General features: G+C 39.6%; 1 pseudogene; it reads left to right on the forward strand.

Moving 5' to 3' along the window:
* Positions 1-5,148: 5,148 nt before the first annotated feature.
* LOC119909703 lies at positions 5,149-8,790 on the forward strand (annotated as a pseudogene).
* Positions 8,791-12,925: the final 4,135 nt, after the last annotated feature.

The raw sequence follows: 12,925 nt of genomic DNA on the forward strand, positions 1-12,925 counted from the left end.
GACCATGGCGGACCGCAGCAAACGCTCCAAATTTTAAATACAAATTTGTAGTGGCAGTCAGTTCCTCCAAGGATGGCAGTTCTGTCCTGGTGATGCACTGAGCAGTTATTCCCACCCTCTGTAAAGCCTTATGGCTGAGGGCAGTGCAACTGCCATACCAGGTGTTAATGCAGCCAGTCAGGATGGTGTTGCACCTGCAGAAAGGTTCAGAGTATCCTGGAGTCCATTTTGAGCCGCCTCATCCTGTGGAGGAAGAAGAGCCGTTGTCTGGCTGTCTTTGTGAGGGTGTCAGTGTGGTGAGTCCAGGTCAGGTTCTTGCTGATGTGGACCCAGAGGAACCTAAAGCAGCTGGATGTCTCCACCGTAGTCCCGTGTATTCTGATGTGTCCTACCTGTTCTTCCTGTTTTCCACTATCAGATGCCTTGTTTTGTATTTTGAGCTTTACAGTAAAGACATTGAACCTGTTAAAATGGGCTTTTATTATAATCAGAGCTTATTAGTTCCAGATATGTTGTACAAAATTTGCATAATTTTTCCACTCATTTAGGAAAGTAGTGGTGTCTGTGGTTTAAATGTTAACAGGAAGTTACAGTTTTCCAATACGAGTTTGTATTTCGTTTTTCTCCACAGGCCAGCTGAAAGCAGTGGTTCCTCTTGAGCAGCAGGAGTGGAGCCCCAGTCTGGACCAGGAGGACCCACCAGAGACTCCACACAATAAGGAGGGGTGCAGTCCGAGTCTGGACCAGGAGGACCCACAAGAGCACATACACATTAACGAGGAGTGGAGCCCCAGTCTGAACCAGGAGGACCCACCAGAGCCCCCACACATTAAAGAGGAACAGGAGGAACTCTGGACCTGTCAGGAGGGAGAGCAGCTTCGAGGGCTGGAAGAGGCTGATATCACCAGGTTCACATTTACTCGTGTTGTGAAGAGCGAAGAAGATGATGAAGAAGAGAAACCTCAGTCCTCACAGCTTCATCAAAGACTCACTGATCAAATGGAAACAGAAGCTGATGGAGAGGACTGTGGAGGACCAGAACCAGCCAGGAACTCAGATCTATATAGACCTTCACGACCAGCTACTCATGAAAAGACGTCTCACCCCTCTGAACCTGAGACTGATAACAGTTGTGATTTGGAAGAGACCAGGGAACCTCAGTCAGGTTCCAACCTTCTGAAATATAACAGTAGATGTAACACTGGTGAGAAACTGTTTAGCTGCTCTGTGTGTGGTAAACCATTTCGCTATAACTCAAAGCTAAAGAGACACATGAGAATTCATACAGGAGAGAAACCTTTCAGTTGTTCTGTATGTAGTAGACGATTTGCACAAAGTTCAAATTTGACCTCACACTTGAGAGTTCATACAGGAGAAAAACCTTTCACATGCTCAGTTTGTAAAGCAAGTTTCAGTCTCAGACGCAATTTGTCCACCCACATGAGAATACATACTGTGGAGAAACCGTTCATTAGTTCAGTATGTGGTAAAACATTTGCACAAAAGGTATATCTGAGACAACACTTGGGTGTCCACACAGAGGGAAAACCCTTCAGTTATTTTGTCTGTGGTACAAGATCCACTCAAAGCTCAACTTTGACCTCACACTTAAGAGTTCATTCAGGAGACAAACCGTTCAGCTGCTCAGTCTGTAAAGCAAGTTTCAGTCGCAGAAGTAATTTGTCCACACACATGAGAATGCATACTGGGGAGAAGCCCTTTTGTTGTTCAGTATGTGGTAAAGCATTTACACGAAGTGCAACTCTGAGAGAACACTTGACTGTCCACATGGGAGAGAAACCCTTTAGTTGCAGCAATTGCGATAAACGATTCTCTCTGCGCCGTTATTTCAAAAAGCACAAGTGTGCTGGTGAGAGCAGCAGACGTAAATGAAGCACGGGTTCAGATTTTTCAAGCTTGTAATTTGGAAGAAGCAAGTAAGTAGATGGCGATAACTTGCTGTTAACAAAGAGGTTTCTCTGCAGAACATGTCCTTTCTCGCAGCTCCTTCTAGTCTGTCAAGTTTTCTTTTCATCAAATCTTCCAGTGAATAAAGAACACTTTTACTTGTTTCTGGTGTTGTCTAAAATCAAGTTTTATTTTTATTGATTTCTCCTCATTTATGATGTGAATCTAGAAAGAGGACAGACTGATGCTGATTGATGTCTGAGTTCCTCATTCTTTTTAACCATCACTCAGTATTTTGAATGCCAGATATTGAGTCTATATAGTGACTGTGCTGCTGTAAACTTTACTGCTGTTGTGAAAGCAGCGTTGTGTTAAATTTAGAAAAATGAAATTCTAATCGTGAATTTAAAAACATCCAGGCAGCTAATATGCACATTTAAATATTTATTTTTCACATATTGTCATCGCAATATTGCCGATTCTCCTCACATCATGCAGGCCTATTATGGATTGATAAGACATTTATAGATCATCTGTAGCATTTATTGTAAATCATCATTATGAAGGAAGTGAAGTTAAATATTTGCCAATATTTTGGAGCCTACAACAAGCAGTTTCTGGCTGTTTCATGTTTCTCTAATGATGAGAAAATAGGTCGTAGTCCACCATGATCATTTTCATAAACTCATCTAATTGTATCTGTAGTGACATAATAAACAGGTGAATGAAAAAACTTGTGTAGCAAACGTTTGTGTGATTCTGCTCATATGCTGTTGTTCAGTAACTCAGGGTGTTAGTGGACTGCTATGAGCTTTTGTTGATGAGGGAGAAGAAATCAAAGGACAATAACTCTGGTTCTGCTGCATCAATTTGAATGTCCCATTGGGAGTCTTACAGTGTTATAGTAGTAGCCTACTCTCCTCCTCACATAGTCTTTGCACTGTTTATTGTCTTTGTGAAGAAACTAATGAGGCTTCAAACAGCTGGAGGCCCCCTCTCCCATACTGTCTCCACATCAGTCCACAGAAGTTAAGTTCCCGGGACCCGAAACTAGACCAAAGTCTAGTAAGGCAAGGTCTTGTAAAGCTGACTTCACTTTTTGAAAATGAATTAAAGTCAATGTCAGGATCTGCAGAGGATCTGCACCCACCTGCATTTCGCAACTCCCTACAATATTAATGTTTACTAGTTCATAAAGCTGGGTTTAAAACCGAAAAATTCAAATGACTGCTCATTTGTACCTAGTGGAGGCCGCAGGCTGTCTAAGGCTGTGCACTTTGTTCCCCATGTTGAACTTCCTGATACTGACTGCAGACCTTCTTATCCAGCATATTTGTCACTCCAATGGTATCCCTCAGGATATTGTGTCAGACAGATGTCCGTAGCTTTTGTCATAAGTCTGGAAGGCTTTCTGCAAGGTGGCTGGGGCGACAGTCAACCTCTCATAAGGGTATCATCCTCAAACCAAAAGGCAGACGGAGCAGGCCAACCAGGATTTGGAGTCAGCTTACCAGTGCATTTCAGCGCATCACTCCTCCTGGAATGGCCAAATGTCTTGGGTAGAATATGCCAACAACTACCTCTCCTGTGCGGCCAGAGGTTTTAAACCATTTACGATGGGATACCAACGTCCTCTCTTTCCAGACCAAGACCATGTAAATGTTGAATTTCACCACCTTACTAAGTGACAACAAAGGTAAACTGACAGAGACCTCTAAATTCAATCACAAAACACACAGCAATCTTAACAATAAAGTTAGTAGGTCATAATTACGGAAGACATGACGACATATAGTGAGTGCACATTTACTGGTTAAATAAACATTTCTGTGGAAAAGGGGCTATTTGTTGCAAAGGTTAGTCAGTTACAAATTAATTCTCTACAAACAAGTCATATTCTGTTGTACATTGAAGCCACTGCATTACTCTCTTCAAACTGACATTGGGTTCATCATTACAAACGCACTCAGCGCTGCCAAGCTTTGTTCAAAGCCACAACATTTATTTAGAGCCTAATACAGATCCAAGGTTTCAGAACATAACAAATATTGTTCACTGTTCAGTTTGTTCAAAATATGTAGTTTAATTGAATTTCCATTATGTTGTTATACTGAGAACATTAAATACATTCTTCCAATTTTATAGATTATCTTCACTTGCGTGACATAATTGGAGGGTTTGCTGTGTATTATACATACTGGAGTGTATAGAGAGAAGACAGATCTGAGACATTTCCTCAGAATTGTGAGAGGAGCTGTGCCATGTTTCAGTCTTACACAATATCACAGACAGACAACTCCTAATAGTGTTCACAGTATAAATAGTACAGAGGTAAGTGATCCTTTGGACCAAATAAACTACATTATGACATTTCTTATGTCTGTGTTTTTAATTAAACATACCTCAAAACTGTTTTACCTGAACTCCAGCAGCGTGTCTACACCCCTACCAGGGGAAGTAATATCTGAATCAATTTAAGAAATAACATATGCATATTGCAACCTGTCCAGGGTGTACCCCGCCTTTCGCCCAATGTAAACTGGGATTAGCTCCAGCCCGCTGCGACCCTGCACAAAGGATAAGCGGTTGACGATGGATGGATGGATGGATGGAAGGATGGATGGATGGATCTTCAGATCAAACGGAGCATCTGGATATTTGGGAAACAAAATGGCTCACTCATTGGCTACTTCCATACACGTTTTATGTAATTTACTTTTTGTCATATATCAATTATTAATTATTAAATAATAGTAACAATAATAATTATTACTTTATTTAATAGAAATCTTGATGTCATGTATACCCTTATCCCCAACAGTATGTTGAGAGAGTTGTTGTTTACTGTTATCAATCTTCATTCTAGATTTGTGTGTGTGTTTATTGCAGTTGTTTAGTTGTTTTGTTGCAGCAACAAACCTCCAAGTTACTACAGAGACATATCCCTCTGCCTGGCTCAGCAAGGAAACAGTCTGTGGAAACATAAAGGGAATTTCGTTGAAAAGAGACTAACTTCGAAAGAACCCAATAATATGACTTCTTTATTTAGTCCTGATGCTACATAATCCGGTCCAGCAGGTGGCAGCATGCACCTTTAATGTTGCTCCGTAGTCTGCTCACAAAACCAAACAAGAAGAAGAAGAAGAGCTGTACTTCCGGTGGCTAACATGCTAACTTTTCCTTCACGTTACCGTAAGATGCAGCCGGAGTTCAGCAGCAGAGCCTGCATGTGAGGATAAACGTGTTTAAGTGGACTCCTCAGTTTCACCTCCTGTTAGCTAAGAATGCTAAAGGAAGTTAGCTTGTTAGCAGGAAGTAGCCGGAGCCGGAGCTCGGCCTCACAGTCGGAGCAGCTTCCATAGAGACCAAACTGTATTTTTCACGGAGCCCAAATGTCCAAATGTCCAGATAGAGCTGTCTGAATAGACTCTGTGCTGTTCCCTTTATCTGAACATGTTTAACATCTGAATTATCTCCCGGTGTCCTACGAAGCTAATGCAGTTAGCTTAGCTTGCTAGCTGGAAACAGTCTGGAGGAAAAGCTGCTGTGAATCAGTAAAAATGTCTAAAGTGGAGAACGAGGAGGAACTTTGTGGACAACGCAAACTACTGGACGCTGTTTTCAAGCCTGAAGCAGGTTTGTGCACTTTACTGCTTATTCTCACGGTAAACTGCCTTTACTGCAGTAAAAGTACTAATACCACTCTGTGAAAATAGTGAGGCTTCAGCCAAAGTGAGTTCCAGCAGATGATAGAGACTTCTGGTTAAATAACGTTCAGTTAGTTGCATTTAGATTCCAAAAACAGTGCACAAAAGAAATCCTATATTTTATCTAGATTTACCAGTGTGACAGTTTAAGTGGTAGCTAAATTAACTGGTCTTCAGGATCCTTTGACTGCAAACCAGGAAATACGTTCCAATAACTTTGTTAATTTTACGCAATGTATCGTCACGTAGATAAGGATCTTATCCTGCCCGTTGATTCACAGGGATCCCTCCAACCTGCACATTAATTCAAAGCGAGAACTGGACATGATCAGGTAGGTGACTGCGTCGATGCCTGTCAAAACGCTACAAACGTCAATAAATCATCCAGATGTTCATGTTGTTGGTCTGATTTGTGCCACAGTCGGTTTTAATGTGTTTGTAGTTATATACATAAGTGAAACAGTCTGAGGTGTTTATCGCTCAGCTGGAATGCAGAGTGGAGATCGCTGTCAGCTGATAAGCATCGCACCATCACCACATTTATATTCCACACTCTCTGCTATCAACAACATTATACTACCAGTCTTACATTTGTTAATTATCTGACGTCAAGGTGATCTGAAAACAGTTTATACTGTCATACAACCTGTAAGTGAAACAGTCTGGATGTTTACAATCCGCCCGAACTCAGCGTGGAGTATGTGGCAACGGTACTGTATGCTCAAATGAACTACAACGGCTGTATCTACCGTCGCTCATGTCTCATATCACTCACTCATTTGGCAGACAGACACAGAAGTTGGAAGCAGGGGTGTAGAAACTTAAATCAGCTGGGAATGTTGTATACCATGGAAAGGTATGGTCTGTGTGGGTGTGTGAGTAGGGTGAACAGTGATGAATGCATGTAAAATGTGAGTGAACAGTGTTTCAGAATAACTGGCTGGTTTTCCTACCGGTCACCATTTAGACCCACCAAAATCAAACACTAACTGTGAGGTTGAGTAGGGCCACTGCCGACACCGAACTCCCCTCTGATACATAAACTCAGTGGGCAGTTTCACTCTCTTTTTATCACTGGGTATGCATTTGCTCAATCTGCAACAACATGGCACTTTGAAGATGGCCCATGAACCCAAATCGCTCCTTCACATGTGCCTTACCATCAGTTGCTATTTGTTGGTAGTTTTCAGATTAGGCAGTCTGTTCTGTGAAGAGGCCACTTGGAGGGATCATGCGCATTCTTGGCACAGAGTGGGAAATGATCCATTACACAACCTCTGTATGGTATCAAAAACCAACTCCAAACCAAAGTAAAAATCGGTGTGACGAGACTAGATCCTATTTTAACACCGTTTTTTAAGAAATCCTAAATGCCGAATCATATGAAAATTTTGAGCATTTAAAACTTAATTTCCTGCATTCTGTTTAAGTTTTCAGAATCAATTTATGGTGGAAATGGTTTTATTTATGTCAAGGGGCACACAAAATTCAGGTGACAATTCGATTATCTAAAACTACAACAGAATATAATTCAGTGCAGTCTGTCATTCTGTGTTGCTCTCAGATATGTTTCAACTTTTATATCAACAACCCGAACACACCAGCTGTCTCTTGATTTAAGTTAAAATGTTTCAACATTAGTCAAAATGTAAAGACAGATAAGTGGTATGAAAACCTTACAGCAAGAAGAAATTAAATTTTTTATAAAACGTGTATGCATTTCATTCTCTACAGATGTCCAGCTGCTGTTGGTAAGGACAGAAGAGGTTCCCCCTGAGCAGCAGGAGTGGAGTCCCAGTCTGGACCAGGAGGACCCACCAGAGCCCCCACACATTAAAGAGGAACATGAGGATCTCTGGACCAGTCAGGAGGGAGAGCAGCTTCAAGGACTGGAGGAGGCTGATATCACCAAGTTCACATTCACTCCAGTTCTTGTGAAGAGTGAAGAAGATGATGAAGAGAAACCTCAGTCCTCACAGCTTCATCAAAGACTCACTGAACTGGAGAAAACAGAATCTGATGGAGAGGACTGTGGAGGACCAGAACCAGCCAGGAACTCTGAAGTAGATGGACATCTACAACAGGCCACTGACAAGACTTCACACTCTGAACCTGAGACTGATGACAGTTGTGAATGGGAGGAGACCAGGGAACCTGGTCAGGTGAAGTCATGTTCAGACCCTCTGCAAAATAACGGTGGATGTACCACTGGTGAGAAATCATTCAGCTGCTCTGAGTGTGGTAAATTATTCAGCCAAAACTCAAATCTGAAGAGACATATGAGAATTCACACAGGAGAGAAAGCATATAGTTGTTCATTTTGTGGTAAAGGATTTATACGAAGTTCAAATTTGACCACACACCTAATAGTTCATACAGGAGAAAAACCTTTCAGCTGCTCAGTTTGTAAAACAAGTTTTGGTGACAGAAGCTCTTTGTCCAGACACAGGAGAATCCACACAGGGGAGAAACCATTTATTTGCTCTATCTGTGGTAAAAGATTTGCAGAAAGCTCTAATTTGACCTCACACTTAAGAGTTCATACAGGAGAAAAACCTTTCAGCTGCTCAATTTGTAAAACAAGTTTCCGTGACAGAAGCTCTTTGTCCACACATGAGAATACATACTGGGGAGAAACCATTTAGTTGTTCAGATTGTGGTAGAAGATTTGCGAGAAATACACTTTTGAGACAACACTCAACTGTCCACACAGGGGAGAAACGCTTACATTGTTTTGTTTGTGGTAAAAGATTTGCTGAAAGCTCAAATTTGACCTCACACTTGAGAGTTCATACAGGAGAAAAACCTTTCAGCTGCTCAGTTTGTAAAGCAAGTTTCAGTCAAAGAAGTGCTTTGTCCAGACACGTGAGAATCCACACGGGCGAGAAACCATTTAGTTGCAGTGTTTGTAATAAAAAATTCCCTCGGCTCGATTACCTCAAATCACACAACTGTGCTGTTGAGAGCAGGGAAAGTAAATAAAGCTGCAGAGAAGCCTTGTGATCATTTTAATTAAGGTTTTATTAGTGTCACAATATTTGGTTGTTTTCAGGGTGCGTTTTGGTATTACTTATTCATTGATTTAAAATGGATTAAAATTGTCTTAGTATTTTACGTCACCTGTACAGCACTGTGTTCAACGTTTTTTTTTAAATATAGTTTATAAATGAAATGACTTGAGTTATCTCCCAACAACACAGTTTATTTCTAATTGAATGGACTTGAGCTCATTATGTGTAAAACCTGAACAGTTGATTCTGAAACTGCTCATACTGTATTTGTGTTAATTTAGAAGTAGTTTGTAATAGTATATCTTTATTTGTATAGCGTGTTTCAGTACCAAAAAATGCTTTACAGCAATCAATGTGAAACATAGATACACGGTATCGCACACAGTGTGGTGTGCAACGAATCACGTAGTGGTTTGGATAAAGTAAATAAAACATAAATCAGTCAATAAACAAATAACGGAGGAATACAGCACACATTGAAAGCTGTTTTGCATAAATGAGTCTTCAGAAGTGAGATGGAACCAGGAGCAGACTCTGATCTCCTCTGGTAGACTGAGGGGCCCTGATAGCCGAGATCCTGCCTCCTTTGATTTTTAACCTAGACCTTGGAATAGTTAGCAATGTCCTACCAGAGGATAAAAGCTCAAAGATTTGAAAGTGCTGGCCCATGTCTGGCCTTAAAAGTAAAAAAGTCAATCCTTAAAGATTGAAGAAGAAATTTTTACACAAGGTAAACGTCAAGCTGCAGCATTTTGGTGGTGAATTGATTTAGGTATATTAAATTATAATTTATTATTTAGAAAACCTGATAGATACAAGTTACATGATCCAACTGTAAATAATCATTATGCAGAAAGTAAAGTACTTGCAAATTTTTTGGAATCTAAAACAAGCAGTTTCTGGCATTTTCATGTTTTTCTAATGAAGAGAAAAAGGTCGTCGTCCACCCTGATGATTATGTTCATCTAATTTTATCTATAGTGACATAATAAATGGGTGAATAAAAAAATAATGTAGGATCATGTGGATCTAAAAACCAGTGTCCAAAATAATGACATGCCAACAATAAACAGATGGCAAAAGAAAGAGCAAAGGCTCTGAGAAAGTCCAGTTATGAGAGAAATATGACCCCTGGGAAGGTTCCTGTCTTTTTATTAGACTGAACAAACGCTTACATGTTCACGTTTCATAATGCAGATACTCACAGCACAGTATGACAAAATATAGCACTGTTTTTCAAATTATAATTCACACTGTTTAGTTGCTCTCAGCTGTCTGTGAGTCTTCTTAGTATACTGAATTGTTGGTCCCATATCTCGATGTGTGCTATTTCTAAAGCTCACTTCTGCTCATATAATACACATAGAAATCTATACTTTAATGTGTTTATTCTCCTACAAGCACTGCAGGAATACATCTTTTGACTGGTACAATGACGTTTACTCTGATGTCCACTGGATGGCAGCAATATCTCAATGAACTACATGCAAAAACAGGGAAAACCAACTGTTCCACTTTTTATGAACATTTCTGCTGATGTTTGTTGTTTATTAGTTTATGTGCGAGGAACAGTTTCAGAAACTTCAGGACTTAATAAGAGACACTATTAACCCCTTTTAAACGTGACTTATTAAGACTAATAGTTCAATAAAATGCAGAAAGACAATTATTTTAGACTGTAATGTTTTAAAGGATTTATTCAGGGCTGGATTCACAGTTATTAAAAGAAGTTTAATAGATAGGACAGTGGCAAGAAACGAGGGAGAGCAGATGGGTGACAGGTTGGATTCAAACCCGGGTCGCTGCAGCAAGGGCTCAGCCTTGTACATGGGCTACCAGGTGAGCTAAACCTCGCCCCTGCCTTCAGCGTCTTTGTAAAAGACAATTGCAGTGAATGCAACAGAAGATTAGATGTGGAGTTCTAGGTCCTTTTAAGTTCCTCTCAAAATGTGTCCAGTTCACCACCTGAAGACAAAAGAATAGAAGGGTTAATGTCTAAAACGTAGATTCTGATTTTTCTTATGTGAAATTTTCTGATACCAGTGTTTCCTCAGATGATGCTATCTCACTGCACACTGCTTTAATTCACCTTGAAAAGAAAAATACCTATGTCAAAATGATGTTTATTGATTGTAGCTGTAATTTTAATATAGCTGTTCCATCCAAACTGCTGTTAAAACTCAGAGGTCTTGGTTCTGTAATTGGCTATTTGACTTCCTGACAGGCTGAGTAGGTAAAACATACTCGTCTGAATTACTCCTTAGGACCGGCTTGCCTCAGGGCTGCTGTCTCAGTCCACTACTGTACAGCCTTTTCACTCACGACTGTGTCGCCAAATATAACAACAGCGTCATATAATTTGCATATGACACCATATTGATTGGACTAACAGTGATGAGAGGGCCTCTGAGGGAAGCGGACGTTCTATCCATATGGTACATCCTTCTAAATGTCAATAAGACAAAGAAAATCATTGTTGACTTCAGGAGGATCAGGAAATCACACCAACTGCATCCTCAAGAAGGTGCAGCAGAGATTGTACTTTCTGAGGCACCTTTTAGTATGAATACCAAGGCTCTTGAGAACAACTATTGCTGCACCACAGATAGTATTCTGACAGGCTGCATCACTGTGTTGTTTGGCGACCTGACTGCTCAGGACCACAGACAGCAGGAAAAAGGATTGTCCGAGAACTATCACAACTCCATGATATTCACTCCATCTGCTGCAAAAACAAAGCCCTAAACATCTTTAAGGACACCAGCCACCCTGCTCATGCTGTTTTGTTCACTCGTCCCATCCAATAAACGTTACCAGAGCATCAGATCACAGAAAAACCGACTCAGTAACTGCTTCTTTTTGCAGGCAGTCAGGTTGCTAAATAGCTGACGCACCACACACGTTTTGTAAAACATGAATTGCTATCGTGTAATATTATTGTATGTTGTATTAAATATTGTGTGTTGTATATTGTGCACTTCACACTTACTTGTAAATATTTAATGTTATTGGGTATGTATATGGTGTCAGAGCCAGAGTTCAAACATTTCATTGTATTCTTAAACACATGATAATAAAAAGTTGAACCATGAACCTATTAAATTACACTTCAGGTCATTTTAGCAGTGGAACCTCGTCTTAAATTCGAACTTTGGCCCAAACACACACAGAATATTTCTGGATGTTCCAGTGCATTTTTTAGATGCGGAGCCTCTCTGTCTCTCACAGGATACCATTCGCTCTAAAAGATTGGTGTAGACTGAACTCTGCATGGCTCCTCTGCCTCGTGTTGGGTTGGACAGGTTAATTTTACATCAAGGGAGTGATATGCTAATTACATAATAATACCATACTCTTTGTAATATTATTTACAGACCAAACAGTTCCCACCATGAGCAAGCACTACAGGTAGAAACCTCAAGCAGAACCTAAACTGAGGATGGGCGGCAACTCCATTTTTGACTCTCGTTCTCCGCAAGAGGGGAAATTCAGAAGTTACAGCAGCACAAAGACAGAAATAAGTACAATTAAAATTAAGAAATGTACAGAATAAATGGTTATTAGTATTTAAAATTAAAGTAGTATATAAAATTAAAATAAGAATAAAATGGAAACTATACAAGAAACATTTTACTTAAATAACCTTAAACAAATCTCTTATTAATGCTTCCACCACTCTATTATATTTCCACACAGCTTATCTGTTTTATTACCATCCTTGTTCTTGTCTTTATTATCGACTATTTTATTCATTTTTATTTGTTTTATTTTGATTGTCTGATTTTATTTACCTCAGTGCAGAAATGTTTTAATCCTGTTTCAACCATGTAAAGAACTTTGTAATTTTGTTTTGAAAAGGGCTGTATAAATAAAGTTTATTGTTATTATTTTATTTTGTGTTGTACTTAAACTAATACTGCAATACCTACTCAAGCAAAGGGAATGTAAAAGTAATATGATACAGTCAGATATGTATCAACATAACAGTGGACACCAGATTATTATTATTATTATTATTAGTGTGACTATGTAATTATACTTGTTGAGTTGTCTGTATTAATATGCATATTTATAACATTATGCTTTTGTACTCTTTACATTGTGGTATTTTCTATATTTACTTCAGTAAAGGATCTGGATTCTTATACCGTCCTTAATACTTACAGAGATGAGCCTGTAAAATAAGGTTTGATAACCTTTATTTTGAAAATCATCAAATTTTAAGCAAGTGTACTTCCGGCGGTTAACATTACTACGGTAGCGCGTCCGTTACCATGGTTATACACGCGCAGTGCAGCA

This window comes from Micropterus salmoides, unplaced genomic scaffold (genome assembly GCF_014851395.1).
Source record: "Micropterus salmoides isolate LMB-PRFRI ecotype aquatic unplaced genomic scaffold, ASM1485139v1 Ms_hic_scaffold_1839, whole genome shotgun sequence".
Taxonomy (NCBI): Eukaryota; Metazoa; Chordata; class Actinopteri; order Centrarchiformes; family Centrarchidae; genus Micropterus; species Micropterus salmoides.